We start from the raw sequence: 24,938 nt of genomic DNA on the forward strand, positions 1-24,938 counted from the left end.
ATCTCATTTCGCTCTCTTTCACCCTCCTTCGTCTCCTTTCACTCTCTTTCAGCCTCCTTCGTCTCGTTTCGCTCTCTTTCACGCTCCTTCGTCTTGTTTCGCTCTCTTGCACGCGCCTTCGTCTCGTTTCGCCCTCTTTCACCCTCCTTCGTCTTGTTTCGCTCTCTTTCACCCTCCTTCGTCTCGTTTCGCTCTCTTTCACCTACCTTCATCTCGTTTCGCTCTCTTTCACCCACCATCGTCTGGTTTCGCTCTCTTTCACCCTCCTTCGTCTAGTTTCGCTCTCTTTCACCCTCCTTCGTCTCGTTTCGCTCTCTTTCACCCTCCTTCATCTCGTTTCGCTCCCTAACACCCTCCTTTGTCTCGTTTCGCTCTCTTTCACATTCCTTCGTCTCGTTTCACTCTCTTTCACCCTCCTTCGTATCGTTTCGCTCTCTTCCAACCTCCTTCGTCTCGTTTCACTCTCTTTCACCCTCCTTCGTCTCGTTTCGTTCTCTTTCACCCTCCTTCGTCTCGCTCCGCTCTCTTTCACCCTCCTTCGACTCCTTTCGCTCTTTTTCACCCTCCTTCGTTTCGTTTCGCTCTGTTTCACACTCCTTCGTCTCGTTTTGCTCTCTTTCACTCTCCTTCGTCTCGTTTCGCTCTCTTTCACCCTCCTTCGTCTTGTTTCGCTCTGTTGCACTCGCCTTTGTCTCGTTTCGCACTCTTTCACCCTCCTTCGTCTTGTTTCGCTCTCTTTCACCCTCCTTCGTCTCGTTTCGCTCTCTTTCACCCTCCTTCCTCTCGTTTCGCTCTCTTTCAACCTCCTTCTTCTCGTTTCGCTCTCTTTCACCCTCCTTTGTCTCGTTTCGCTCTCTTTGACCCTCCTTCATCTCGTTTCGCTCTCTTTCACCCTCCTTCATCTCGTTTCGCTCTCTTTCACCCTCCTTATTCTCGTTTCGCTCACTTTCACCCTCCTTCGTCTCGTTCCGCTCTCCTTCACCCTCCTTTGTCTCGTTTCAGTCTCTTTCACCCTCCTTCGTCTCGTTCCACTCTCTTTCACCCTCCTTCCACTCCTTTCACTCTCTTTCACCCTCCTTTATCTCATTACGCTCTCTTTCACCCTCCTTCGTCTCGTTTCGCTCTCTTTCACCCTCCACCGTCTCGTTTCGCTCTCTTCCACCCTCCTTCGTCTCGTTTCGCTCTCTTTCACGCTCCTTCGTCTTGTTTCGCTCTCTGGCACCCGCCTTCGTCTCGGTTCGCCCTCTTTCACCCTCCTTCGTCTTGTTTCGCTCTCTTTCACCCTCCTTCGTCTCGTTTCGCTCTCTTTCACCTACCTTCATCTCGTTTCGCTCTCTTTCACCCACCATCGTCTGGTTTCGCTCTCTTTCACCCTCCTTCGTCTTGTTTCGCTCTCTTTCACCCTCCTTCGTCTCGTTTCGCTCTCTTTCACCCTCCTTCATCTCGTTTCGCTCCCTTTCACCCTCCTTTGTCTCGTTTCGCTCTCTTTCACCTTCCTTCGTCTCGTTTCACTCTCTTTCACCCTCCTTCGTATCGTTTCGCTCTCTTCCAACCTCCTTCATCTCGTTTCGCCCTCTTTCACCCTCCTTCGTCTCGTTTCACTCTCTTTCACCCTACTTCGTCTCGTTTCGTTCTCTTTCACCCTCCTTCGTCTCGTTTCGCTCTGTTTCACACTCTTTCGTCTCGTTTTGCTCTCTTTCACTCTCCTTCGTCTCGTTTCGCTCTCTTTCACCCTCCTTCGTCTTGTTTCGCTCTGTTGCACTCGCCTTTGTCTCGTTTCGCTCTCTTTCACCCTCCTTCGTCTCGTTTCGCTCACTTTCACCCTCCTTCGTCTCGTTCCGCTCTCCTTCACGCTCCTTCGTCTCGTTTCGGCCTCTTTCACCCTCCTTCGTCTCGTTCCACTCTCTTTCACCCTCCTTCGACTCCTTTCACTCTCTTTCACCCTCCTTTATCTCATTTCGCTCTCTTTCACCCTCCTTCGTCTCCTTTCGCTCTCTTTCACCCTCCTTCGTCTCGTTTCGCTCTATTTCACCCTCCACCGTCTCGTTTCGCTCTCTTTCACCCTCCTTCGTCTCGTTTCGCTCTCTTTCACGCTACTTCGTCTTGTTTCGCTCTCTTGCACCCGCCTTCGTCTCGGTTCGCCCTCTTTCACCCTCCTTCGTCTTGTTTCGCTCACTTTCACCCTCCTTCGTCTCGTTTCGCTCTCTTTCACCTACCTTCATCTCGTTTCGCTCCCTTTCACCCTCCTTTGTCTCGTTTCGCTCTCTTTCACCTTCCTTCGTCTCGTTTCACTCTCTTTCACCCTCCTTCGTATCGTTTCGCTCTCTTTCACCCTCCTTCGTCTCGTTTCGCTCTCTTTCACCCTCCTTCATCTCGTTTTGCTCTCTTTCACCTTCCGTCCTCTCGTTTCGCTGTCTTTCACCCTCCTTCGTCTTGTTTCGCTCTCTTTCACCCTCCTGCGTCTCGTTTCGCTCTCTTTCACCCTCCACCGTCTCGTTTCGCTCTCTTTCACCCTCCTTCGTCTCGTTTCGCTCTCTTTCAGCCTCCTTCGTCTTGTATCGCTCTGTTGCACCCGCCTTCGTCTCGTTTCGCCCTCTTTCACCCTCCTTCGTCTTGTTTCACTCTCTTTCGCCCTCCTTCATCTCGTTTCGCTCTCTTTCACCCTCCTTCCTCTCGTTTCGCTCTCTTTCAACCTCCTTCTTCTCGTTTCGCTCTCTTTCACCCTCCTTTGTCTCGTTTCGCTCTCTTTGACCCTCCTTCATCTCGTTTCGCTCTCTTTCACCCTCCTTCATCTCGTTTCGCTCTCTTTCACCCTCCTTATTCTCGTTTCGCTCACTTTCACCCTCCTTCGTCTCGTTCCGCTCTCTTTCACCCTCCTTCGTCTCGTTTCGGTCTCTTTCACCCTCCTTCGTCTCGTTCCACTCTCTTTCACTCTCCTTCGACTCCTTTCGCTCTCTTTCACCCTCCTTTATCTCATTTTGCTCTCTTTCACCCTCCTTCGTCTCCTTTCGCTCTCTTTCACCCTCCTTCGTCTCGCTTCGCTCTCTTTCACCCTCCACCGTCTCGTTTCGCTCTCTTTCAGCCTCCTTCGTCTCGTTTCGCTCTCTTTCACGCTCCTTCGTCTTGTTTCGCTCTCTTGCACCCGCCTTCGTCTCGTTTCACCCTCCTTCGTCTTGTTTCGCTCTCTTTCACCCTCCTTCGTCTCGTTTCGCTATCTTTCACCTACCTTCATCTCGTTTCGCTCTCTTTCACCCACCCTCGTCTGGTTTCACTCTCTTTCACCCTCCTTCGTCTTGTTTCGCTCTCTTTCACCCTCCTTCGTCTCGTTTCGCTCTCTTTCACCCTCCTTCATCTCGTTTCGCTCCCTTTCACCCTCCTTTGTCTCGTTTCGCTCTCTTTCACCTTCCTTCGTCTCGTTTCACTCTCTTTCACCCTCCTTATTCTCGTTTCGCTCACTTTCACCCTCCTTCGTCTCGTTCCGCTCTCCTTCACCCTCCTTTGTCTCGTTTCAGTCTCTTTCACCCTCCTTCGTCTCGTTCCACTCTCTTTCACCCTCCTTCCACTCCTTTCACTCTCTTTCACCCTCCTTTATCTCATTTCGCTCTCTTTCAACCTCCTTCGTCTCGTTTCGCTCTCTTTCACCCTCCACCGTCTCGTTTCGCTCTCTTTCACCCTCCGTCGTCTCGTTTCGCTCTCTTTCACGCTCATTCGTCTTGTTTCGCTCTCTTGCACCCGCCTTCGTCTCGGTTCGCCTCTTTCACCCTCCTTCGTCTTGTTTCGCTCTCTTTCACCCTCCTTCGTCGCGTTTCGCTCTCTTTCACCTACCTTCATCTCGTTTCGCTCTCTTTCACCCACCATCGTCTGGTTTCGCTCTCTTTCACCCTCCTTCGTCTTGTTTCGCTCTCTTTCACCCTCCTTCGTCTCGTTTCGCTCTCTTTCACCCTCCTTCATCTCGTTTCGCTCCCTTTCACCCTCCTTTGTCTCGTTTCGCTCTCTTTCACCTTCCTTCGTCTCGTTTCACTCTCTTTCACCCTCCTTCGTATCGTTTCGCTCTCTTCCAACCTCCTTCATCTCGTTTCGCCCTCTTTCACCCTCCTTCGTCTCGTTTCACTCTCTTTCACCCTACTTCGTCTCGTTTCGTTCTCTTTCACCCTCCTTCGTCTCGCTCCGCTCTCTTTCACCCTCCTTTGACTCCTTTCGCTCTCTTTCACCCTCCTTCGTCTCGTTTCGCTCTGTTTCACACTCCTTCGTCTCGTTTTGCTCTCTTTCACTCTCCTTCGTCTCGTTTCGCTCTCTTTCACCCTCCTTCGTCTTGTTTCGCTCTGTTGCACTCGCCTTTGTCTCGTGTCGCTCTCTTTCACCCTCCTTCGTCTCGTTTCGCTCACTTTCACCCTCCTTCGTCTTGTTCCGCTCTCCTTCACCCTCCTTCGTCTCGTTTCGGCCTCTTTCACCCTCCTTCGTCTCGTTCCACTCTCTTTCACCCTCCTTCGACTCCTTTCACTCTCTTTCACCCTCCTTTATCTCATTTCGCTCTCTTTCACCCTCCTTCGTCTCCTTTCGCTCTCTTTCATCCTCCTTCGTCTCGTTTCGCTCTCTTTCACCCTCCACCGTCTCGTTTCGCTCTCTTTCACCCTCCTTCGTCTCGTTTCGCTCTCTTTCACGCTCCTTCGTCTTGTTTCGCTCTCTTGCACCCGCCTTCGTCTCGGTTCGCCCTCTTTCACCCTCCTTCGTCTTGTTTCGCTCACTTTCACCCTCCTTCGTCTCGTTTCGCTCTCTTTCACCTACCTTCATCTCGTTTCGCTCCCTTTCACCCTCCTTTGTCTCGTTTCGCTCTCTTTCACCTTCCTTTGTCTCGTTTCACTCTCTTTCACCCTCCTTCGTATCGTTTCGCTCTCTTCCAACCTCCTTCATCTTGTTTCGCTCTCTTTCAACTTCCTTCGTCTCGTTTCGCTCTCTTTCACCGTCCTTCTTCTCGTTTCGCTCTGTTCCACACGCCTTCGTCTCGTTTCGCCCTCTTTCACCCTCCTTCTTCTCGTTTCACTCTCTTTCACACTCCCTCGTCTCGTTTCATTCTCTTTCACCCTCCTTATTCTCGTTTCGCTCACTTTCACCCTCCTTCGTCTCGTTCCGCTCTCCTTCACCCTCCTTTGTCTCGTTTCAGTCTCTTTCACCCTCCTTCGTCTCGTTCCACTCTCTTTCACCCTCCTTCCACTCCTTTCACTCTCTTTCACCCTCCTTTATCTCATTACGCTCTCTTTCACCCTCCTTCGTCTCGTTTCGCTCTCTTTCACCCTCCACCGTCTCGTTTCGCTCTCTTCCACCCTCCTTCGTCTCGTTTCGCTCTCTTTCACGCTCCTTCGTCTTGTTTCGCTCTCTGGCACCCGCCTTCGTCTCGGTTCGCCCTCTTTCACCCTCCTTCGTCTTGTTTCGCTCTCTTTCACCCTCCTTCGTCTCGTTTCGCTCTCTTTCACCTACCTTCATCTCGTTTCGCTCTCTTTCACCCACCATCGTCTGGTTTCGCTCTCTTTCACCCTCCTTCGTCTTGTTTCGCTCTCTTTCACCCTCCTTCGTCTCGTTTCGCTCTCTTTCACCCTCCTTCATCTCGTTTCGCTCCCTTTCACCCTCCTTTGTCTCGTTTCACTCTCTTTCACCCTCCTTCGTATCGTTTCGCTCTCTTCCAACCTCCTTCATCTCGTTTCGCCCTCTTTCACCCTCCTTCGTCTCCTTTCGCTCTCTTTCAGCCTCCTTCGTCTCGTTTCGCTCTCTTTCACGCTCCTTCGTCTTGTTTCGCTCTCTTGCACGCGCCTTCGTCTCGTTTCGCCCTCTTTCACCCTCCTTCGTCTTGTTTCGCTCTCTTTCACCCTCCTTCGTCTCGTTTCGCTCTCTTTCACCTACCTTCATCTCGTTTCGCTCTCTTTCACCCACCATCGTCTGGTTTCGCTCTCTTTCACCCTCCTTCGTCTAGTTTCGCTCTCTTTCACCCTCCTTCGTCTCGTTTCGCTCTCTTTCACCCTCCTTCATCTCGTTTCGCTCCCTAACACCCTCCTTTGTCTCGTTTCGCTCTCTTTCACATTCCTTCGTCTCGTTTCACTCTCTTTCACCCTCCTTCGTATCGTTTCGCTCTCTTCCAACCTCCTTCGTCTCGTTTCACTCTCTTTCACCCTCCTTCGTCTCGTTTCGTTCTCTTTCACCCTCCTTCGTCTCGCTCCGCTCTCTTTCACCCTCCTTCGACTCCTTTCGCTCTCTTTCACCCTCCTTCGTTTCGTTTCGCTCTGTTTCACACTCCTTCGTCTCGTTTTGCTCTCTTTCACTCTCCTTCGTCTCGTTTCGCTCTCTTTCACCCTCCTTCGTCTTGTTTCGCTCTGTTGCACTCGCCTTTGTCTCGTTTCGCACTCTTTCACCCTCCTTCGTCTTGTTTCGCTCTCTTTCACCCTCCTTCGTCTCGTTTCGCTCTCTTTCACCCTCCTTCCTCTCGTTTCGCTCTCTTTCAACCTCCTTCTTCTCGTTTTGCTCTCTTTCACCCTCCTTTGTCTCGTTTCGCTCTCTTTGACCCTCCTTCATCTCGTTTCGCTCTCTTTCACCCTCCTTCATCTCGTTTCGCTCTCTTTCACCCTCCTTATTCTCGTTTCGCTCACTTTCACCCTCCTTCGTCTCGTTCCGCTCTCCTTCACCCTCCTTTGTCTCGTTTCAGTCTCTTTCACCCTCCTTCGTCTCGTTCCACTCTCTTTCACCCTCCTTCCACTCCTTTCACTCTCTTTCACCCTCCTTTATCTCATTACGCTCTCTTTCACCCTCCTTCGTCTCGTTTCGCTCTCTTTCACCCTCCACCGTCTCGTTTCGCTCTCTTCCACCCTCCTTCGTCTCGTTTCGCTCTCTTTCACGCTCCTTCGTCTTGTTTCGCTCTCTGGCACCCGCCTTCGTCTCGGTTCGCCCTCTTTCACCCTCCTTCGTCTTGTTTCGCTCTCTTTCACCCTCCTTCGTCTCGTTTCGCTCTCTTTCACCTACCTTCATCTCGTTTCGCTCTCTTTCACCCACCATCGTCTGGTTTCGCTCTCTTTCACCCTCCTTCGTCTTGTTTCGCTCTCTTTCACCCTCCTTCGTCTCGTTTCGCTCTCTTTCACCCTCCTTCATCTCGTTTCGCTCCCTTTCACCCTCCTTTGTCTCGTTTCGCTCTCTTTCACCTTCCTTCGTCTCGTTTCACTCTCTTTCACCCTCCTTCGTATCGTTTCGCTCTCTTCCAACCTCCTTCATCTCGTTTCGCCCTCTTTCACCCTCCTTCGTCTCGTTTCACTCTCTTTCACCCTACTTCGTCTCGTTTCGTTCTCTTTCACCCTCCTTCGTCTCGCTCCGCTCTCTTTCACCCTCCTTCGACTCCTTTCGCTCTCTTTCACCCTCCTTCGTCTCGTTTCGCTCTGTTTCACACTCTTTCGTCTCGTTTTGCTCTCTTTCACTCTCCTTCGTCTCGTTTCGCTCTCTTTCACCCTCCTTCGTCTTGTTTCGCTCTGTTGCACTCGCCTTTGTCTCGTTTCGCTCTCTTTCACCCTCCTTCGTCTCGTTTCGCTCACTTTCACCCTCCTTCGTCTCGTTCCGCTCTCCTTCACGCTCCTTCGTCTCGTTTCGGCCTCTTTCACCCTCCTTCGTCTCGTTCCACTCTCTTTCACCCTCCTTCGACTCCTTTCACTCTCTTTCACCCTCCTTTATCTCATTTCGCTCTCTTTCACCCTCCTTCGTCTCCTTTCGCTCTCTTTCACCCTCCTTCGTCTCGTTTCGCTCTATTTCACCCTCCACCGTCTCGTTTCGCTGTCTTTCACCCTCCTTCGTCTCGTTTCGCTCTCTTTCACGCTCCTTCGTCTTGTTTCGCTCTCTTGCACCCGCCTTCGTCTCGGTTCGCCCTCTTTCACCCTCCTTCGTCTTGTTTCGCTCACTTTCACCCTCCTTCGTCTCGTTTCGCTCTCTTTCACCTACCTTCATCTCGTTTCGCTCCCTTTCACCCTCCTTTGTCTCGTTTCGCTCTCTTTCACGCTCCTTCGTCTTGTTTCGCTCTCTTGCACCCGCCTTCGTCTCGTTTCACCCTCCTTCGTCTTGTTTCGCTCTCTTTCACCCTCCTTCGTCTCGTTTCGCTATCTTTCACCTACCTTCATCTCGTTTCGCTCTCTTTCACCCACCCTCGTCTGGTTTCACTCTCTTTCACCCTCCTTCGTCTTGTTTCGCTCTCTTTCACCCTCCTTCGTCTCGTTTCGCTCTCTTTCACCCTCCTTCATCTCGTTTCGCTCCCTTTCACCCTCCTTTGTCTCGTTTCGCTCTCTTTCACCTTCCTTCGTCTCGTTTCACTCTCTTTCACCCTCCTTATTCTCGTTTCGCTCACTTTCACCCTCCTTCGTCTCGTTCCGCTCTCCTTCACCCTCCTTTGTCTCGTTTCAGTCTCTTTCACCCTCCTTCGTCTCGTTCCACTCTCTTTCACCCTCCTTCCACTCCTTTCACTCTCTTTCACCCTCCTTTATCTCATTTCGCTCTCTTTCAACCTCCTTCGTCTCGTTTCGCTCTCTTTCACCCTCCACCGTCTCGTTTCGCTCTCTTTCACCCTCCGTCGTCTCGTTTCGCTCTCTTTCACGCTCATTCGTCTTGTTTCGCTCTCTTGCACCCGCCTTCGTCTCGGTTCGCCTCTTTCACCCTCCTTCGTCTTGTTTCGCTCTCTTTCACCCTCCTTCGTCGCGTTTCGCTCTCTTTCACCTACCTTCATCTCGTTTCGCTCTCTTTCACCCACCATCGTCTGGTTTCGCTCTCTTTCACCCTCCTTCGTCTTGTTTCGCTCTCTTTCACCCTCCTTCGTCTCGTTTCGCTCTCTTTCACCCTCCTTCATCTCGTTTCGCTCCCTTTCACCCTCCTTTGTCTCGTTTCGCTCTCTTTCACCTTCCTTCGTCTCGTTTCACTCTCTTTCACCCTCCTTCGTATCGTTTCGCTCTCTTCCAACCTCCTTCATCTCGTTTCGCCCTCTTTCACCCTCCTTCGTCTCGTTTCACTCTCTTTCACCCTACTTCGTCTCGTTTCGTTCTCTTTCACCCTCCTTCGTCTCGCTCCGCTCTCTTTCACCCTCCTTTGACTCCTTTCGCTCTCTTTCACCCTCCTTCGTCTCGTTTCGCTCTGTTTCACACTCCTTCGTCTCGTTTTGCTCTCTTTCACTCTCCTTCGTCTCGTTTCGCTCTCTTTCACCCTCCTTCGTCTTGTTTCGCTCTGTTGCACTCGCCTTTGTCTCGTGTCGCTCTCTTTCACCCTCCTTCGTCTCGTTTCGCTCACTTTCACCCTCCTTCGTCTTGTTCCGCTCTCCTTCACCCTCCTTCGTCTCGTTTCGGCCTCTTTCACCCTCCTTCGTCTCGTTCCACTCTCTTTCACCCTCCTTCGACTCCTTTCACTCTCTTTCACCCTCCTTTATCTCATTTCGCTCTCTTTCACCCTCCTTCGTCTCCTTTCGCTCTCTTTCATCCTCCTTCGTCTCGTTTCGCTCTCTTTCACCCTCCACCGTCTCGTTTCGCTCTCTTTCACCCTCCTTCGTCTCGTTTCGCTCTCTTTCACGCTCCTTCGTCTTGTTTCGCTCTCTTGCACCCGCCTTCGTCTCGGTTCGCCCTCTTTCACCCTCCTTCGTCTTGTTTCGCTCACTTTCACCCTCCTTCGTCTCGTTTCGCTCTCTTTCACCTACCTTCATCTCGTTTCGCTCCCTTTCACCCTCCTTTGTCTCGTTTCGCTCTCTTTCACCTTCCTTTGTCTCGTTTCACTCTCTTTCACCCTCCTTCGTATCGTTTCGCTCTCTTCCAACCTCCTTCATCTTGTTTCGCTCTCTTTCAACTTCCTTCGTCTCGTTTCGCTCTCTTTCACCGTCCTTCTTCTCGTTTCGCTCTGTTCCACACGCCTTCGTCTCGTTTCGCCCTCTTTCACCCTCCTTCTTCTCGTTTCACTCTCTTTCACACTCCCTCGTCTCGTTTCATTCTCTTTCACCCTCCTTATTCTCGTTTCGCTCACTTTCACCCTCCTTCGTCTCGTTCCGCTCTCCTTCACCCTCCTTTGTCTCGTTTCAGTCTCTTTCACCCTCCTTCGTCTCGTTCCACTCTCTTTCACCCTCCTTCCACTCCTTTCACTCTCTTTCACCCTCCTTTATCTCATTACGCTCTCTTTCACCCTCCTTCGTCTCGTTTCGCTCTCTTTCACCCTCCACCGTCTCGTTTCGCTCTCTTCCACCCTCCTTCGTCTCGTTTCGCTCTCTTTCACGCTCCTTCGTCTTGTTTCGCTCTCTGGCACCCGCCTTCGTCTCGGTTCGCCCTCTTTCACCCTCCTTCGTCTTGTTTCGCTCTCTTTCACCCTCCTTCGTCTCGTTTCGCTCTCTTTCACCTACCTTCATCTCGTTTCGCTCTCTTTCACCCACCATCGTCTGGTTTCGCTCTCTTTCACCCTCCTTCGTCTTGTTTCGCTCTCTTTCACCCTCCTTCGTCTCGTTTCGCTCTCTTTCACCCTCCTTCATCTCGTTTCGCTCCCTTTCACCCTCCTTTGTCTCGTTTCACTCTCTTTCACCCTCCTTCGTATCGTTTCGCTCTCTTCCAACCTCCTTCATCTCGTTTCGCCCTCTTTCACCCTCCTTCGTCTCCTTTCGCTCTCTTTCAGCCTCCTTCGTCTCGTTTCGCTCTCTTTCACGCTCCTTCGTCTTGTTTCGCTCTCTTGCACGCGCCTTCGTCTCGTTTCGCCCTCTTTCACCCTCCTTCGTCTTGTTTCGCTCTCTTTCACCCTCCTTCGTCTCGTTTCGCTCTCTTTCACCTACCTTCATCTCGTTTCGCTCTCTTTCACCCACCATCGTCTGGTTTCGCTCTCTTTCACCCTCCTTCGTCTAGTTTCGCTCTCTTTCACCCTCCTTCGTCTCGTTTCGCTCTCTTTCACCCTCCTTCATCTCGTTTCGCTCCCTAACACCCTCCTTTGTCTCGTTTCGCTCTCTTTCACATTCCTTCGTCTCGTTTCACTCTCTTTCACCCTCCTTCGTATCGTTTCGCTCTCTTCCAACCTCCTTCGTCTCGTTTCACTCTCTTTCACCCTCCTTCGTCTCGTTTCGTTCTCTTTCACCCTCCTTCGTCTCGCTCCGCTCTCTTTCACCCTCCTTCGACTCCTTTCGCTCTCTTTCACCCTCCTTCGTTTCGTTTCGCTCTGTTTCACACTCCTTCGTCTCGTTTTGCTCTCTTTCACTCTCCTTCGTCTCGTTTCGCTCTCTTTCACCCTCCTTCGTCTTGTTTCGCTCTGTTGCACTCGCCTTTGTCTCGTTTCGCACTCTTTCACCCTCCTTCGTCTTGTTTCGCTCTCTTTCACCCTCCTTCGTCTCGTTTCGCTCTCTTTCACCCTCCTTCCTCTCGTTTCGCTCTCTTTCAACCTCCTTCTTCTCGTTTTGCTCTCTTTCACCCTCCTTTGTCTCGTTTCGCTCTCTTTGACCCTCCTTCATCTCGTTTCGCTCTCTTTCACCCTCCTTCATCTCGTTTCGCTCTCTTTCACCCTCCTTATTCTCGTTTCGCTCACTTTCACCCTCCTTCGTCTCGTTCCGCTCTCCTTCACCCTCCTTTGTCTCGTTTCAGTCTCTTTCACCCTCCTTCGTCTCGTTCCACTCTCTTTCACCCTCCTTCCACTCCTTTCACTCTCTTTCACCCTCCTTTATCTCATTACGCTCTCTTTCACCCTCCTTCGTCTCGTTTCGCTCTCTTTCACCCTCCACCGTCTCGTTTCGCTCTCTTCCACCCTCCTTCGTCTCGTTTCGCTCTCTTTCACGCTCCTTCGTCTTGTTTCGCTCTCTGGCACCCGCCTTCGTCTCGGTTCGCCCTCTTTCACCCTCCTTCGTCTTGTTTCGCTCTCTTTCACCCTCCTTCGTCTCGTTTCGCTCTCTTTCACCTACCTTCATCTCGTTTCGCTCTCTTTCACCCACCATCGTCTGGTTTCGCTCTCTTTCACCCTCCTTCGTCTTGTTTCGCTCTCTTTCACCCTCCTTCGTCTCGTTTCGCTCTCTTTCACCCTCCTTCATCTCGTTTCGCTCCCTTTCACCCTCCTTTGTCTCGTTTCGCTCTCTTTCACCTTCCTTCGTCTCGTTTCACTCTCTTTCACCCTCCTTCGTATCGTTTCGCTCTCTTCCAACCTCCTTCATCTCGTTTCGCCCTCTTTCACCCTCCTTCGTCTCGTTTCACTCTCTTTCACCCTACTTCGTCTCGTTTCGTTCTCTTTCACCCTCCTTCGTCTCGCTCCGCTCTCTTTCACCCTCCTTCGACTCCTTTCGCTCTCTTTCACCCTCCTTCGTCTCGTTTCGCTCTGTTTCACACTCTTTCGTCTCGTTTTGCTCTCTTTCACTCTCCTTCGTCTCGTTTCGCTCTCTTTCACCCTCCTTCGTCTTGTTTCGCTCTGTTGCACTCGCCTTTGTCTCGTTTCGCTCTCTTTCACCCTCCTTCGTCTCGTTTCGCTCACTTTCACCCTCCTTCGTCTCGTTCCGCTCTCCTTCACGCTCCTTCGTCTCGTTTCGGCCTCTTTCACCCTCCTTCGTCTCGTTCCACTCTCTTTCACCCTCCTTCGACTCCTTTCACTCTCTTTCACCCTCCTTTATCTCATTTCGCTCTCTTTCACCCTCCTTCGTCTCCTTTCGCTCTCTTTCACCCTCCTTCGTCTCGTTTCGCTCTATTTCACCCTCCACCGTCTCGTTTCGCTGTCTTTCACCCTCCTTCGTCTCGTTTCGCTCTCTTTCACGCTCCTTCGTCTTGTTTCGCTCTCTTGCACCCGCCTTCGTCTCGGTTCGCCCTCTTTCACCCTCCTTCGTCTTGTTTCGCTCACTTTCACCCTCCTTCGTCTCGTTTCGCTCTCTTTCACCTACCTTCATCTCGTTTCGCTCCCTTTCACCCTCCTTTGTCTCGTTTCGCTCTCTTTCACCTTCCTTCGTCTCGTTTCACTCTCTTTCACCCTCCTTCGTATCGTTTCGCTCTCTTTCACCCTCCTTCGTCTCGTTTCGCTCTCTTTGACCCTCCTTCATCTCGTTTCGCTCTCTTTCACCCTCCTTCATCTCGTTTCGCTCTCTTTCACCCTCCTTATTCTCGTTTCGCTCACTTTCACCCACCTTCGTCTCGTTCCGCTCTCTTTCACCCTCCTTCGTCTCGTTTCGGTCTCTTTCACCCTCCTTCGTCTCGTTCCACTCTCTTTCACTCTCCTTCGACTCCTATCGCTCTCTTTCACCCTCCTTTATCTCATTTCGCTCTCTTTCACCCTCCTTCGTCTCCTTTCGCTCTCTTTCACCCTCCTTCATCTCGCTTCGCTCTCTTTCACCCTCCACCGTCTCGTTTCGCTCTCTTTCAGCCTCCTTCGTCTCGTTTCGCTCTCTTTCACGCTCCTTCGTCTTGTTTCGCTCTCTTGCACGCGCCTTCGTCTCGTTTCGCCCTCTTTCACCCTCCTTCGTCTTGTTTCGCTCTCTTTCACCCTCCTTCGTCTCGTTTCGCTCTCTTTCACCTACCTTCATCTCGTTTCGCTCTCTTTCACCCACCATCGTCTGGTTTCGCTCTCTTTCACCCTCCTTCGTCTAGTTTCGCTCTCTTTCACCCTCCTTCGTCTCGTTTCGCTCTCTTTCACCCTCCTTCATCTCGTTTCGCTCCCTTTCACCCTCCTTTGTCTCGTTTCGCTCTCTTTCACATTCCTTCGTCTCGTTTCACTCTCTTTCACCCTCCTTCGTATCGTTTCGCTCTCTTCCAACCTCCTTCATCTCGTTTCGCTCTCTTTCAACCTCCTTCGTCTCGTTTCGCTCTCTTTCACCCTCCTTCTTCTCGTTTCGCTCTGTTACACCCGCCTTCGTCTCGTTTCGCCCTCTTTCACCCTCCTTCGTCTCGTTTCACTCTCTTTCACCCTCCTTCGTCTCGTTTCGTTCTCTTTCACCCTCCTTCGTCTCGCTCCGCTCTCTTTCACCCTCCTTCGACTCCTTTCGCTCTCTTTCACCCTCCTTCGTTTCGTTTCGCTCTGTTTCACACTCCTTCGTCTCGTTTTGCTCTCTTTCACTCTCCTTCGTCTCGTTTCGCCCTCTTTCACCCTCCTTCGTCTTGTTTCGCTCTCTTTCACCCTCCTTCGTCTCGTTTCGCTCTCTTTCACCCTCCTTCCTCTCGTTTCGCTCTCTTTCAACCTCCTTCTTCTCGTTTCGCTCTCTTTCACCCTCCTTTGTCTCGTTTCGCTCTCTTTGACCCTCCTTCATCTCGTTTCGCTCTCTTTCACCCTCCTTCATCTCGTTTCGCTCTCTTTCACCCTCCTTATACTCGTTTCGATCACTTTCACCCTCCTTCGTCTCGTTCCGCTCTCCTTCACCCTCCTTTGTCTCGTTTCAGTCTCTTTCACCCTCCTTCGTCTCGTTCCACTCTCTTTCACCCTCCTTCCACTCCTTTCACTCTCTTTCACCCTCCTTTATCTCATTTCGCTCTCTTTCACCCTCCTTCGTCTTGTTTCGCTCTCTTTCACCCTCCACCGTCTCGTTTCGCTCTCTTTCACCCTCCTTCGTCTCGTTTCGCTCTCTTTCACGCTCCTTCGTCTTGTTTCGCTCTCTTGCACCCGCCTTCGTCTGGTTTCGCTCTCTTTCACCCTCCTTCGTCTTGTTTCGCTCTCTTTCACCCTCCTTCGTCTCGTTTTACTCTCTTTCACCCTCCTTCGTCTCGTTTCGCTCTGTTACACCCGCCTTCATCTCGTTTCGCCCTCTTTCACCCTCCTTCGACTCCTTTCGCTCTCTTTCACCCTCCTTCGTCTCGTTTCGCTCTGTTTCACACTCCTTCGTCTCGTTTTGCTCTCTTTCACTCTCCTTCGTCTCGTGTCGCCCTCTTTCACCCTCCTTCGTCTTGTTTCGCTCTCTTTCACCCTCCTTTGTCTCGTTTCGCTCTCTTTGACCCTCCTTCATCTCGTTTCGCTCTCTTTCACCCTCCTTCATCTCGTTTCGCTCTCTTTCACCCTCCTTATTCTCGTTTCGCTCACTTTCACCCTCCTTCGTCTCGTTCCGCTCTCCTTCACCCTCCTTTGTCTCGTTTCGATCTCTTTCACCCTCCTTCGTCTCGTTCCACTCTCTTTCACCCTCCTTCGACTCCTTTCACTCTCTTTCACCCTCCTTCGTCTCCTTTCGCACTCTTTCACCCTCCTTCGTCTCGTTTCGCTCTCTTTCACCCTCCACCGTCTCGTTTCGCTCTCTTTCACCCTCCTTCGTCTAGTTTCGCTCTCTTTCACGCTCCTTCGTCTTGTTTCGCTCTGTTGCACCCGCCTTTGTCTCGTTTCGCCCTCTTTCACCCTCCTTCGTCTTGTTTTGCTCTCTTTCACCCTCCTGCGTCTCGTTTCGCTCTCTTTCACCTACCTTCATCTCGTTTCGCTCTCTTTTACCCACCATCGTCTGGTTTCGCTCTCTTTCACCCTCCTTCGTCTTGTTTCGCTCTCTTTCACCCTCCTTCGTCTCGTTTCGCTCTCTTTCACCCTCCTTCATCTCGTTTCGCTCCCTTTCACCCTCCTTTGTCTCGTTTCGCTCTCTTTCACCTTCCTTCGTCTCGTTTCACTCTTTTTCACCCTCCTTCGTATCGTTTCGCTCTCTTCCAACCTCCTTCATCTTGTTTCGCTCTCTTTCACCTTCCTTCGTCTCGTTTCGCTCTCTTTCACCCTCCTTCTTCTCGTTTCGCTCTGTTACACCCGCCGTCATCTCGTTTCGCCCTCTTTCACCCTCCTTCGTCTCGTTTCACTCTCTTTCACCCTCCTTCGTCTCGTTTCGCCCTCTTTCACCCTCCTTCGTCTTGTTTCGCTCTCTTTCACCCTCCATCGTCTCGTTTCGCTCTCTTTCACCCTCCTTCGTCTCGTTTCGCTCACTTTCACCTTCCTTCATCTCGTTTCGCTCTCTTTCACCCTCCTTCGTCTTGTTTCGGTCTCTTTCACACTCCTTTGTCTTGTTTCGCTCTCTTTCACCCACCTTCATCTTGTTTCGCTCTCTTTCACCCTCCTTCGCCTCGTTTCGGTCTCTTTCACCCTCCTTTGTCTCGTTTCGCTCTCTTTGACCCTCCTTCATCTCGTTTCGCTCTCTTTCACCCTCCTTCATCTCGTTTCGCTCTCTTTCACCCTCCTTATTCTCGTTTCGCTCACTTTCACCCTCCTTCGTCTCGTTCCGCTCTCTTTCACCCTCCTTCGTCTCGTTTCGGTCTCTTTCACCCTCCTTCGTCTCGTTCCACTCTCTTTCACTCTCCTTCGACTCCTATCGCTCTCTTTCACCCTCCTTTATCTCATTTCGCTCTCTTTCACCCTCCTTCGTCTCCTTTCGCTCTCTTTCACCCTCCTTCGTCTCGCTTCGCTCTCTTTCACCCTCCACCGTCTCGTTTCGCTCTCTTTCAGCCTCCTTCGTCTCGTTTCGCTCTCTTTCACGCTCCTTCGTCTTGCTTCGCTCTCTTGCACGCGCCTTTGTCTCGTTTCGCCCTCTTTCACCCTCCTTCGTCTTGTTTCGCTCTCTTTCACCCTCCTTCGTCTCGTTTCGCTCTCTTTCACCTACCTTCATCTCGTTTCGCTCTCTTTCACCCACCATCGTCTGGTTTCGCTCTCTTTCACCCTCCTTCGTCTAGTTTCGCTCTCTTTCACCCTCCTTCGTCTCGTTTCGCTCTCTTTCACCCTCCTTCATCTCGTTTCGCTCCCTTTCACCCTCCTTTGTCTCGTTTCGCTCTCTTTCACATTCCTTCGTCTCGTTTCACTCTCTTTCACCCTCCTTCGTATCGTTTCGCTCTCTTCCAACCTCCTTCATCTCGTTTCGCTCTCTTTCAACCTCCTTCGTCTCGTTTCGCTCTCTTTCACCCTCCTTCTTCTCGTTTCGCTCTGTTACACCCGTCTTCGTCTCGTTTCGCCCTCTTTCACCCTCCTTCGTCTCGTTTCACTCTCTTTCACCCTCCTTCGTCTCGTTTCGTTCTCTTTCGACCTCCTTCGTCTCGCTCCGCTCTCTTTCACCCTCCTTCGACTCCTTTCGCTCTCTTTCACCCTCCTTCGTTTCGTTTCGCTCTGTTTCACACTCCTTCGTCTCGTTTTGCTCTCTTTCACTCTCCTTCGTCTCGTTTCGCTCTCTTTCACCCTCCTTTGTCTCGTTTCACTCTCTTTCACCCTCCTTCCTCTCGTTTCGCTCTCTTTCAACCTCCTTCTTCTCGTTTCGCTCTCTTTCACCCTCCTTTGTCTCGTTTCGCTCTCTTTGACCCTCCTTCATCTCGTTTCGCTCTCTTTCACCCTCCTTCATCTCGTTTCGCTCTCTTTCACCCTCCTTATTCTCGTTTCGCTCACTTTCACCCTCCTTCCACTCCTTTCACTCTCTTTCACCCTCCTTTATCTCATTTCGCTCTCTTTCACCCTCCTTCGTCTTGTTTCGCTCTCTTTCACCCTCCACCGTCTCGTTTCGCTCTCTTTCACACTCCTTCGTCTCGTTTCGCTCTCTTTCACGCTCCTTCGTCTTGTTTCGCTCTCTTGCACCCGCCTTCGTCTGGTTTCGCTCTCTTTCACCCTCCTTCGTCTTGTTTCGCTCTCTTTCACCCTCCTTCGTCTCGTTTCGCTCTCTTTCACCCTCCTTCATCTCGTTTCGCTCCCTTTCACCCTCCTTTGTCTCGTTTCGCTCTCTTTCACCTTCCTTCGTCTCGTTTCACACTCTTTCACCCTCCTTCGTATCGTTTCGCTCTCTTCCAACCTCCTTCATCTCGTTTCGCCCTCTTTCACCCTCCTTCGTCTCGTTTCACTCTCTTTCACCCTACTTCGTCTCGTTTCGTTCTCTTTCACCCTCCTTCGTCTCGCTCCGCTCTCTTTCACCCTCCTTCGACTCCTTTTGCTCTCTTTCACCCTCCTTCGTCTCGTTTCGCTCTGTTTCACACTCCTTCGTCTCGTTTTGCTCTCTTTCACTCTCCTTCGTCTCGTTTCGCTCTCTTTCACCCTCCTTCGTCTTGTTTAGCTCTGTTGCACTCGCCTTTGTCTCGTTTCGCTCTCTTTCACCCTCCTTCATCTCGTTTCGCTCACTTTCACCCTCCTTCGTCTCGTTCCGCTCTCCTTCACCCTCCTTCGTCTCGTTTCGGCCTCTTTCACCCTCCTTCGTCTCGTTCCACTCTCTTTCACCCTCCTTCGACTCCTTTCACTCTCTTTCACCCTCCTTTATCTCATTTCGCTCTCTTTCACCCTCCTTCGTCTCCTTTCGCTCTCTTTCACCCTCCTTCGTCTCGTTTCGCTCTCTTTCACCCTCCACCGTCTCGTTTCGCTCTCTTTCACCCTCCTTCGTCTCGTTTCGCTCTCTTTCACGCTCCTTCGTCTTGTTTCGCTCTCTTGCACCCGCCTTCGTCTCGGTTCGCCCTCTTTCACCCTCCTTCGTCTTGTTTCGCTCACTTTCACCCTCCTTCGTCTCGTTTCGCTCTCTTTCACCTACCTTCATCTCGTTTCGCTCCCTTTCACCCTCCTTTGTCTCGTTTCGCTCTCTTTCACCTTCCTTCGTCTCGTTTCACTCTTTTTCACCCTCCTTCGTATCGTTTCGCTCTCTTCCAACCTCCTTCATCTTGTTTCGCTCTCTTTCAACTTCCTTCGTCTCGTTTCGCTCTCTTTCACCGTCATTCTTCTCGTTTCGCTCTGTTCCACCCGCCTTCGTCTCGTTTCGCCCTCTTTCACCCTCCTTCTTCTCGTTTCACTCTCTTTCACACTCCTTCGTCTCGTTTCATTCTCTTTCACCCTCCTTCGTCTCGCTCCACTCTCTTTCACACTCCTTCGACTCCTTTCGCTCTCTTTCACCCTCCTTCGTCTCGTTTCGCTCTCTTTCACCCTCCTTCGTCTCGTTTCGCTCTCTTTCACCCTCCTTCATCTCGTTTTGCTCTCTTTCACCTTCCTTCCTCTCGTTTCGCTGTCTTTCACCCTCCTTCGTCTTGTTTCGCTCTCTTTCACCCTCCTGCGTCTCGTTTCGCTCTCTTTCACCCTCCACCGTCTCGTTTCGCTCTCTTTCACCCTCCTTCGTCTCGTTTCGCTCTCTTTCAGCCTCCTTCGTCTTGTATCGCTCTGTTGCACCCGCCTTCGTCTCGTTTCGCCCTCTTTCACCCTCCTTCGTCTTGTTTCACTCTCTTTCGCCCTCCTTCGTCTCGTTTCGCTCTCTTTCACCCTCCTTCCTCTCGTTTCGCTCTCTTTCAACCTCCTTCTTCTCGTTTCGCTCTCTTTCACCCTCCTTTGTCTCGTTTCGCTCTCTTTGACCCTCCTTCATCTCGTTTTGCTCTCTTTCACCCTCCTTCATCTCGTTTCGCTCTCTTTCACCCTCCTTATTCTCGTTTCGCTCACTTTCACCCTCCTTCGTCTCGTTCCGCTCTCTTTCACCCTCCTTCGTCTCGTTTCGGTCTCTTTCACCCTCCTTCGTCTCGTTCCACTCTCTTTCACTCTCCTTCGACTCCTTTCGCTCTCTTTCACCCTCCTTTATCTCATTTCGCTCTCTTTCACCCTCCTTCGTCTCCTTTCGCTCTCTTTCAGCCTCCTTCGTCTCGTTTCGCTCTCTTTCACGCTCCTTCGTCTTGTTTCGCTCTCTTGCACGCGCCTTCGTCTCGTTTCGCCCTCTTTCACCCTCCTTCGTCTTGTTTCGCTCTCTTTCACCCTCCTTCGTCTCGTTTCGCTCTCTTTCACCTACCTTCATCTCGTTTCGCTCTCTTTCACCCACCATCGTCTGGTTTCGCTCTCTTTCACCCTCCTTCGTCTAGTTTCGCTCTCTTTCACCCTCCTTCGTCTCGTTTCGCTCTCTTTCACCCTCCTTCATCTCGTTTCGCTCCCTAACACCCTCCTTTGTCTCGTTTCGCTCTCTTTCACATTCCTTCGTCTCGTTTCACTCTCTTTCACCCTCCTTCGTATCGTTTCGCTCTCTTCCAACCTCCTTCGTCTCGTTTCACTCTCTTTCACCCTCCTTCGTCTCGTTTCGTTCTCTTTCACCCTCCTTCGTCTCGCTCCGCTCTCTTTCACCCTCCTTCGACTCCTTTCGCTCTTTTTCACCCTCCTTCGTTTCGTTTCGCTCTCTTTCACCCTCCTTCGTCTCGTTTCGCTCTCTTTCACGCTCCTTCGTCTTGTTTCGCTCTCTTGCACCCGCCTTCGTCTCGGTTCGCCCTCTTTCACCCTCCTTCGTCTTGTTTCGCTCACTTTCACCCTCCTTCGTCTCGTTTCGCTCTCTTTCACCTACCTTCATCTCGTTTCGCTCCCTTTCACCCTCCTTTGTCTCGTTTCGCTCTCTTTCACCTTCCTTCGTCTCGTTTCACTCTTTTTCACCCTCCTTCGTATCGTTTCGCTCTCTTCCAACCTCCTTCATCTTGTTTCGCTCTCTTTCAACTTCCTTCGTCTCGTTTCGCTCTCTTTCACCGTCATTCTTCTCGTTTCGCTCTGTTCCACCCGCCTTCGTCTCGTTTCGCCCTCTTTCACCCTCCTTCTTCTCGTTTCACTCTCTTTCACACTCCTTCGTCTCGTTTCATTCTCTTTCACCCTCCTTCGTCTCGCTCCACTCTCTTTCACACTCCTTCGACTCCTTTCGCTCTCTTTCACCCTCCTTCGTCTCGTTTCGCTCTCTTTCACCCTCCTTCGTCTCGTTTCGCTCTCTTTCACCCTCCTTCATCTCGTTTTGCTCTCTTTCACCTTCCTTCCTCTCGTTTCGCTGTCTTTCACCCTCCTTCGTCTTGTTTCGCTCTCTTTCACCCTCCTGCGTCTCGTTTCGCTCTCTTTCACCCTCCACCGTCTCGTTTCGCTCTCTTTCACCCTCCTTCGTCTCGTTTCGCTCTCTTTCAGCCTCCTTCGTCTTGTATCGCTCTGTTGCACCCGCCTTCGTCTCGTTTCGCCCTCTTTCACCCTCCTTCGTCTTGTTTCACTCTCTTTCGCCCTCCTTCGTCTCGTTTCGCTCTCTTTCACCCTCCTTCCTCTCGTTTCGCTCTCTTTCAACCTCCTTCTTCTCGTTTCGCTCTCTTTCACCCTCCTTTTTCTCGTTTCGCTCTCTTTGACCCTCCTTCATCTCGTTTCGCTCTCTTTCACCCTCCTTCATCTCGTTTCGCTCTCTTTCACCCTCCTTATTCTCGTTTCGCTCACTTTCACCCTCCTTCGTCTCGTTCCGCTCTCTTTCACCCTCCTTCGTCTCGTTTCGGTCTCTTTCACCCTCCTTCGTCTCGTTCCACTCTCTTTCACTCTCCTTCGACTCCTTTCGCTCTCTTTCACCCTCCTTTATCTCATTTCGCTCTCTTTCACCCTCCTTCGTCTCCTTTCGCTCTCTTTCAGCCTCCTTCGTCTCGTTTCGCTCTCTTTCACGCTCCTTCGTCTTGTTTCGCTCTCTTGCACGCGCCTTCGTCTCGTTTCGCCCTCTTTCACCCTCCTTCGTCTTGTTTCGCTCTCTTTCACCCTCCTTCGTCTCGTTTCGCTCTCTTTCACCTACCTTCATCTCGTTTCGCTCTCTTTCACCCACCATCGTCTGGTTTCGCTCTCTTTCACCCTCCTTCGTCTAGTTTCGCTCTCTTTCACCCTCCTTCGTCTCGTTTCGCTCTCTTTCACCCTCCTTCATCTCGTTTCGCTCCCTAACACCCTCCTTTGTCTCGTTTCGCTCTCTTTCACATTCCTTCGTCTCGTTTCACTCTCTTTCACCCTCCTTCGTATCGTTTCGCTCTCTTCCAACCTCCTTCGTCTCGTTTCACTCTCTTTCACCCTCCTTCGTCTCGTTTCGTTCTCTTTCACCCTCCTTCGTCTCGCTCCGCTCTCTTTCACCCTCCTTCGACTCCTTTCGCTCTTTTTCACCCTCCTTCGTTTCGTTTCGCTCTGTTTCACACTCCTTCGTCTCGTTTTGCTCTCTTTCACTCTCCTTCGTCTCGTTTCGCTCTCTTTCACCCTCCTTCGTCTTGTTTCGCTCTGTTGCACTCGCCTTTGTCTCGTTTCGCACTCTTTCACCCTCCTTCGTCTTGTTTCGCTCTCTTTCACCCTCCTTCGTCTCGTTTCGCTCTCTTTCACCCTCCTTCCTCTCGTTTCGCTCTCTTTCAACCTCCTTCTTCTCGTTTCGCTCTCTTTCACCCTCCTTTGTCTCGTTTCGCTCTCTTTGACCCTCCTTCATCTCGTTTCGCTCTCTTTCACCCTCCTTCATCTCGTTTCGCTCTCTTTCACCCTCCTTATTCTCGTTTCGCTCACTTTCACCCTCCTTCGTCTCGTTCCGCTCTCCTTCACCCTCCTTTGTCTCGTTTCAGTCTCTTTCACCCTCCTTCGTCTCGTTCCACTCTCTTTCACCCTCCTTCCACTCCTTTCACTCTCTTTCACCCTCCTTTATCTCATTACGCTCTCTTTCACCCTCCTTCGTCTCGTTTCGCTCTCTTTCACCCTCCACCGTCTCGTTTCGCTCTCTTCCACCCTCCTTCGTCTCGTTTCGCTCTCTTTCACGCTCCTTCGTCTTGTTTCGCTCTCTGGCACCCGCCTTCGTCTCGGTTCGCCCTCTTTCACCCTCCTTCGTCTTGTTTCGCTCTCTTTCACCCTCCTTCGTCTCGTTTCGCTCTCTTTCACCTACCTTCATCTCGTTTCGCTCTCTTTCACCCACCATCGTCTGGTTTCGCTCTCTTTCACCCTCCTTCGTCTTGTTTCGCTCTCTTTCACCCGCCTTCGTCTCGTTTCGCTCTCTTTCACCCTCCTTCATCTCGTTTCGCTCCCTTTCACCCTCCTTTGTCTCGTTTCGCTCTCTTTCACCTTCCTTCGTCTCGTTTCACTCTCTTTCACCCTCCTTCGTATCGTTTCGCTCTCTTCCAACCTCCTTCATCTCGTTTCGCCCTCTTTCACCCTCCTTCGTCTCGTTTCACTCTCTTTCACCCTACTTCGTCTCGTTTCGTTCTCTTTCACCCTCCTTCGTCTCGCTCCGCTCTCTTTCACCCTCCTTCGACTCCTTTCGCTCTCTTTCACCCTCCTTCGTCTCGTTTCGCTCTGTTTCACACTCTTTCGTCTCGTTTTGCTCTCTTTCACTCTCCTTCGTCTCGTTTCGCTCTCTTTCACCCTCCTTCGTCTTGTTTCGCTCTGTTGCACTCGCCTTTGTCTCGTTTCGCTCTCTTTCACCCTCCTTCGTCTCGTTTCGCTCACTTTCACCCTCCTTCGTCTCGTTCCGCTCTCCTTCACGCTCCTTCGTCTCGTTTCGGCCTCTTTCACCCTCCTTCGTCTCGTTCCACTCTCTTTCACCCTCCTTCGACTCCTTTCACTCTCTTTCACCCTCCTTTATCTCATTTCGCTCTCTTTCACCCTCCTTCGTCTCCTTTCGCTCTCTTTCACCCTCCTTTGTCTCGTTTCGCTCTATTTCACCCTCCACCGTCTCGTTTCGCTCTCTTTCACCCTCCTTCGTCTCGTTTCGCTCTCTTTCACGCTCCTTCGTCTTGTTTCGCTCTCTTGCACCCGCCTTCGTCTCGGTTCGCCCTCTTTCACCCTCCTTCGTCTTGTTTCGCTCACTTTCACCCTCCTTCGTCTCGTTTCGCTCTCTTTCACCTACCTTCATCTCGTTTCGCTCCCTTTCACCCTCCTTTGTCTCGTTTCGCTCTCTTTCACCTTCCTTCGTCTCGTTTCACTCTCTTTCACCCTCCTTCGTATCGTTTCGCTCTCTTTCACCCTCCTTCGTCTCGTTTCGCTCTCTTTCACCCTCCTTCATCTCGTTTTGCTCTCTTTCACCTTCCTTCCTCTCGTTTCGCTGTCTTTCACCCTCCTTCGTCTTGTTTCGCTCTCTTTCACCCTCCTGCGTCTCGTTTCGCTCTCTTTCACCCTCCACCGTCTCGTTTCGCTCTCTTTCACCCTCCTTCGTCTCGTTTCGCTCTCTTTCAGCCTCCTTCGTCTTGTATCGCTCTGTTGCACCCGCCTTCGTCTCGTTTCGCCCTCTTTCACCCTCCTTCGTCTTGTTTCACTCTCTTTCGCCCTCCTTCATCTCGTTTCGCTCTCTTTCACCCTCCTTCCTCTCGTTTCGCTCTCTTTCAACCTCCTTCTTCTCGTTTCGCTCTCTTTCACCCTCCTTTGTCTCGTTTCGCTCTCTTTGACCCTCCTTCATCTCGTTTCGCTCTCTTTCACCCTCCTTCATCTCGTTTCGCTCTCTTTCACCCTCCTTATTCTCGTTTCGCTCACTTTCACCCTCCTTCGTCTCGTTCCGCTCTCTTTCACCCTCCTTCGTCTCGTTTCGGTCTCTTTCACCCTCCTTCGTCTCGTTCCACTCTCTTTCACTCTCCTTCGACTCCTTTCGCTCTCTTTCACCCTCCTTTATCTCATTTTGCTCTCTTTCACCCTCCTTCGTCTCCTTTCGCTCTCTTTCACCCTCCTTCGTCTCGCTTCGCTCTCTTTCACCCTCCACCGTCTCGTTTCGCTCTCTTTCAGCCTCCTTCGTCTCGTTTCGCTCTCTTTCACGCTCCTTCGTCTTGTTTCGCTCTCTTGCACCCGCCTTCGTCTCGTTTCACCCTCCTTCGTCTTGTTTCGCTCTCTTTCACCCTCCTTCGTCTCGTTTCGCTATCTTTCACCTACCTTCATCTCGTTTCGCTCTCTTTCACCCACCCTCGTCTGGTTTCACTCTCTTTCACCCTCCTTCGTCTTGTTTCGCTCTCTTTCACCCTCCTTCGTCTCGTTTCGCTCTCTTTCACCCTCCTTCATCTCGTTTCGCTCCCTTTCACCCTCCTTTGTCTCGTTTCGCTCTCTTTCACCTTCCTTCGTCTCGTTTCACTCTCTTTCACCCTCCTTATTCTCGTTTCGCTCACTTTCACCCTCCTTCGTCTCGTTCCGCTCTCCTTCACCCTCCTTTGTCTCGTTTCAGTCTCTTTCACCCTCCTTCGTCTCGTTCCACTCTCTTTCACCCTCCTTCCACTCCTTTCACTCTCTTTCACCCTCCTTTATCTCATTTCGCTCTCTTTCAACCTCCTTCGTCTCGTTTCGCTCTCTTTCACCCTCCACCGTCTCGTTTC

Source organism: Scyliorhinus torazame, unplaced genomic scaffold, assembly GCF_047496885.1.
Source record: "Scyliorhinus torazame isolate Kashiwa2021f unplaced genomic scaffold, sScyTor2.1 scaffold_58, whole genome shotgun sequence".
NCBI classification, from domain to species: Eukaryota; Metazoa; Chordata; class Chondrichthyes; order Carcharhiniformes; family Scyliorhinidae; genus Scyliorhinus; species Scyliorhinus torazame.